Here is a 5,032-nt window from a genome sequence, read left to right as displayed (position 1 = left end):
GCTCTGCTCCCCGGTCTGGCTCTGGTGAATTCTCTCACCCTCCCATACTTCTGACTGTGCCCAGTGCTTGTATAAATAAATAAAAATAAATCTTAAAAAAATTTTTTTTAATTGATCAGTTCTTATAGGCATTAGATCTGTGGCACACACTGGTATCCTTTCAGGTGTCTTGAGAGATTTGGGGGACCAAATTAAACTTCATCACTCATAGATAAACCACTAATACTTGGGACTGGGCACATGACTTCTTTTAATTTTTGGAGGTGAATAGATACAATACATTTACGAAGTACAAAATTTTAGACATTCAAAAGTAGGTGTTCCTTTTTTTAAATTTGAATATCTTAGAGATACCCTCATCTCTGCTTCTTCACTCCTTTTTATAGCCTGCTTCGCAATCTCTTTGGGTATAGTACCATTTTTTTTTCCCAATTTTATTGAGATATAATTAACACGCAGCACTGCATACGTTTAAGAGGTAGAGCACAATACTTATATATATTGCAAAATGATCGCTTCTCGGCCTTTTGGCTAAGATCAAGTGTAGTATATTGCAAAATGATTACCCCAATATGTTTAGTTGCCATGTATCATTTCATAGAGATAGCAAAGAAGTTTTGTCCTTGTCATGCAAACTCTGAAGCTCTACTCTCTTAAGAACTTTCACTACATCACATAGTGTTAGCTAGTTGTTGTGTTCTGATTCATCATGTTTTTATTTAAACTGTTCCCTTTGGGATCAAAATGGGAGGAAAGAGCAAAAGAGTCTATGGTGATGGTTCACAGGTGTCTTGGTGGTGGGAGTTTTCTGGGGACTACATTGTACAAAATCAAACATTGTACAAAAATGAACAATGATGTAGAGATATATAAATAAATAAATTATGACAACAGGACAATAACATTTAATTATTATTTTAAAAATAAAATAAACAGTTCCCTTTTGATAAATGTGTAGCCATTTCTAACACTTTGTTGTCAAAAACAGTACTGCTGAGAATAATTTGTCACAGGCTCCTTCTCTCTGGGTAAATTCTTGGAGCTGGGATCACTGTGTAAAGGATCTGAATACTCTCAGTTTTGGTAAACAGTGTCAAACTGTCCTTCCCAGGAAAGGGCCTGTGTCTGAGTGTGTCTGTGGTTGAATGTCAGCCCTCTCAGGCCAAAAGTTAAGATTCCTAAAATATGGCTACTTCGGTTCAAAATCTACCACTTCAGGAGGCGTCCCTGCTGGCACAAGGGGTTAAACGTCAGGACTATGAAGCTATCTGCAGCCACTGCCTCACAAGTTCGATCCCCGGCCAGGGAGCTAACACACATGGAGCTAACACAGACCTCTCCTGTCTCCCCGCTTCTCCCCTCAGCAGTGTATTTCAGTAGATCCTCCTGTTCTGGCCCCTGTTCTGTCTCTGGTGAATCCTCTCAACCTCCACACCTCTGGTCTACAGAGTTCTTGTACGCATAAACAAATCTTTAAAAATAAAAATCTACCACTTCACTGCTTGGTGCCTGGCACATAGTTGGAGCTCAATAAATGTGTGTTAGGTGAATGTACTGGAGAAGGAGTGGGGGAGTGGATGGGAGGATGGAGATGTGGTTACAAAGAACAACAAAATTCAAGACAGCTTGTACTGCTTCCTTCCAGAAGCTGTCTCTCAAGACTCCCGTCTACACTTAAAGATTTCATTATTCTCTGCATTATATGTGTCTTTCATTCCTCAAATTAAGGGTAAATTGCTGAAGGACTGGAATCACAGAGAATGGCAGTACAGAACGAAGCCCAGCTGCACTTCTAACTGGGTATTACTCTCACAAGTTCCTAAATTATTTGATGTCCTGTGGAAAAGATGTCACTTGTATCTACACACCTGTTCCTGGTTGGTGCTGAGAGACCTGGATGTGCTAATTCAAGGAGTGAGCTTAGAAGGTGCTGACCAGCCACTTGGCCAGACAGATACTCAGTCCTGTGATTGGGCTTCTGTTGCGTCTCCTCATTTGCCCAGAGTGCACACCCGAAGTTTTCTTCTAACATTTACCATTGATTCCATACACTTTAATTAGCAATCCATTTTATTAGATGATACCTTTCTTCCTGCATGTAAATTACTTTCGATTCCTGCTGAACACCGCAGACCTTTTCTGCCTAGCTCAGGTCTATGGCAAACTTTGAGCAAGTATACATTAACTTCTTCCATGAATATTTCATTTTATCTACTTTGGGCCCAGATTATGGTAGTGAACAGGACAGCAAAATCTTTGCCCTCATGAAGACTTCATTTTAGTGAAAAAGACTGTTTGTGGAGTGGAGGAAAAGAGGCAGCCACTCTGGTTAGGGAATCCACTGAGCAAAATGACTTTTTGTTTAAAGTAGCAGAGACAAAATTATCCAGATTGTCTGTTGACACCTTCCTAATGTACCTGGCTATTTGCTCTGCTTGCCAGTTCATTTATTTTAGCCATGAAGCTTTTACCTAAATGCTCTGAATTTCCTCTTTCTCCAATATTCCTTTAATCAGATCCACTCTCCTCCTCACCTCCTTGATCTTGCTTCTCAAATATAGTTGCTAATGATGTGTGTATGTGCCAGACTTGAACAAATGTTGAGCTTCAAACTGCTCTGCGTCTGTTAATTTCATCCTCAGTGCAAGCAGGGATCCTTGAGTTATAACAGATGCTACTTCCCCGGGGCTTTAGCGCCCATCGATCAGCTGTGTTGATGAGGAAGGAAAGGAAAGTTTCCTCCATGACTGCCATTTGAATATAATTTATTGTGTTCTGGAAGAAACGTGGAAAGAAGAAAAGGTACTGATAGACGATAACACAAATGAATGGTGATGGGTGATATTCAGATTTCAGTTTCAAAGGAACCTGCTTTAAAGCCAAGAAATGATAGCAATGGCGCAATGAAATTCCCCACTGCTGTGTCGAAAGGACTTCTTCTAAAAGGCCAACATGCTTGTTGGAGTCCTATGGGGAGTCCAGATTACTGATTGTAGTAAAGAAAAGAATAAAATAATCACATAGCATTTAAAAGCCAGCAGACTGTAAACAGTCGGTGTGAATTTGAATCCCAGCAAAGTTACTTAATATTTCCTCCTGTGCAAATGGAAATAGTTAACACCTTACTCACAGGGTTGGTGGGAAGTTTTAAATGAGTCTAATATGTAGAAAGTGGTTAGAGCAGTGCCCGGAATAGAGAAAGCACCAGATTGATGTCTGCTCCTTTTATTGTTATTAATAGTGAATTTTACTTCTGCCAGGTCCTACCTGAGCCTGTCCATGCAATTCTGCTCTTGGAACCAATCACCCCACGATACTCTATTTGCCTTCATTCTTCAGGGGAGGGAATGGCCTTGTACTTGTCTTCCATATCCGCTTGAATTCCTAACCTTGCCCTTACCCTTATTTAGATTTCATGAGTGTCGTCTGTTTATTTATTTGCATTTCTAATTATGTATGAAAAAAGGTAAAAGACTGGAAATAAATATTCCAGAATTGTTCATAGGATTATGAAGATTTGCCTTTCTTCCTTCTATTTTTCTGCAATTCACAATTTGCTAAAATTAATTATGTGTGTACTTTTATAATGGAACATACAAAATGAATGTTTAAGAGAGAAAAAGAGCAGAATTAGCTCATTCTCCTTTTTAATCAAATAACAACCTCCTCATCCAAGCATTTTAATAAGAAATCAGGAATTCAATGCCATATACAGGACAAGATTGGCTGATGCTGTTTTCACTGTTTACTGAAGACGTGTTGCTCTGGCTAGGAACTCATTTGACCTGTGAGATACCTGAGCTACTCAGCAACATAATTTTCTATAAGGAATTTTTTATGCACATATTGTACTGAAAAATTTCTTCTAAAATTCAGGTGCCTATATATCCTAAATCATTTCAAATTATAGTAAAAATAAATAACAACAGCAGCATCAATTCCCTACTAAGGGTGAATTGCTTAAATTTCGAGTGGTTTTTTTAGTTTCTTGTGAATTGGACACTTCTATTAGCGGGGTCCTGGCCTGACTCTGAGGTTAATTAGATGTTACCGTGCAGCTGTAGAGACCATTTCTCCTTTAATAATACCACTCGAACTTTCATTTATCTTTTCCAGTTTCTTGCTCACTTGAAAATCTGTTCAGAAGAGATTATAGGCTTGATAGATTGGATAAAAGGGGGTAAAAATCAAATAAAGTCAGTCCTACTTCACACTCACCTATTGAAGAAAGCAGCATGAAAGCCTGAGGGTAGATTGAGCTCAAGCATTCAGTGGAGATTCAAAGTCCTCCTTGATAAATCTATAGTCTACAATCTTTGGTCTTTCCTAAAAGATGGATGATGCAATGGGAACAGGCATATGTCTTCTCTCTGTTCCCCTACTCCAACTTTGCAACTTATTATTACAATTGAAACCCAAGATGGAAAAGTAGATTTTCCAAAATTGTTAGTGTATGGTCGAGGGTTACCAAACTGTTAAGGGGTGCCTGGTCATCCATGTGCCCAAAGGCAAAGGAAGCAGACAAGTAGTGTGAAACATTTTTAATAATATTGATGTCAGGAGAGAGGAGCGAGAGAGAGAGAGAGAGAGAGAGAGAGAGAGAGAGAGAGAATTCAAATAATAGCTTCCCAATAAAACTCCACAAATGACCCATCCCTTCATGGGAACTGCCCAGCCAAAATCTGGCCCTAAAGGGGGACCACAGGGGCCCAAAAGTTTGCCACAAGCCTAGGGTACCTTCTTGCAGGGAGCCACAAGAAAGGGGTTAGCCTTTCCCAGAGAGCTGGGACAGAAGGAAAGGCTCAAAATGAAAATACTCCATATAATCCACCATGAGGTCAAGATAAAAGCTGTTATTGTCTCTCCCAAGGACTCGGAGCAGCCTCCCACATACCACTCACCCACATGTCTCTTCCAAGTATCTCTACATGTCTCTCTTTCATGTGTTCCCTTCATGCAGTGCCAGGGTGCAAGTCAGGGGCTCAGAAGCAAGACAGCAAGAGCTTGCATGTGTTCAGCTAAAAGACAAACG

General features: G+C 39.8%; 1 pseudogene; it reads left to right on the top strand.

Annotated features, from left to right (window-relative positions):
- The first annotated feature begins 511 nt into the window (after window positions 1-511).
- Window positions 512-596, top strand: LOC119230264 (U2 spliceosomal RNA; annotated as a pseudogene).
- Window positions 597-5,032: the final 4,436 nt, after the last annotated feature.

The sequence above is a fragment of the Talpa occidentalis genome, unplaced genomic scaffold (genome assembly GCF_014898055.3).
Source record: "Talpa occidentalis isolate TD23 unplaced genomic scaffold, MPIMG_talOcc4v2.1 talOcc4.6, whole genome shotgun sequence".
NCBI lineage: Eukaryota > Metazoa > Chordata > Mammalia > Eulipotyphla > Talpidae > Talpa > Talpa occidentalis.
The sequence above is the reverse complement of the archived record's forward strand: the minus strand, read 5'-3'. Positions and strand labels throughout refer to the sequence as shown.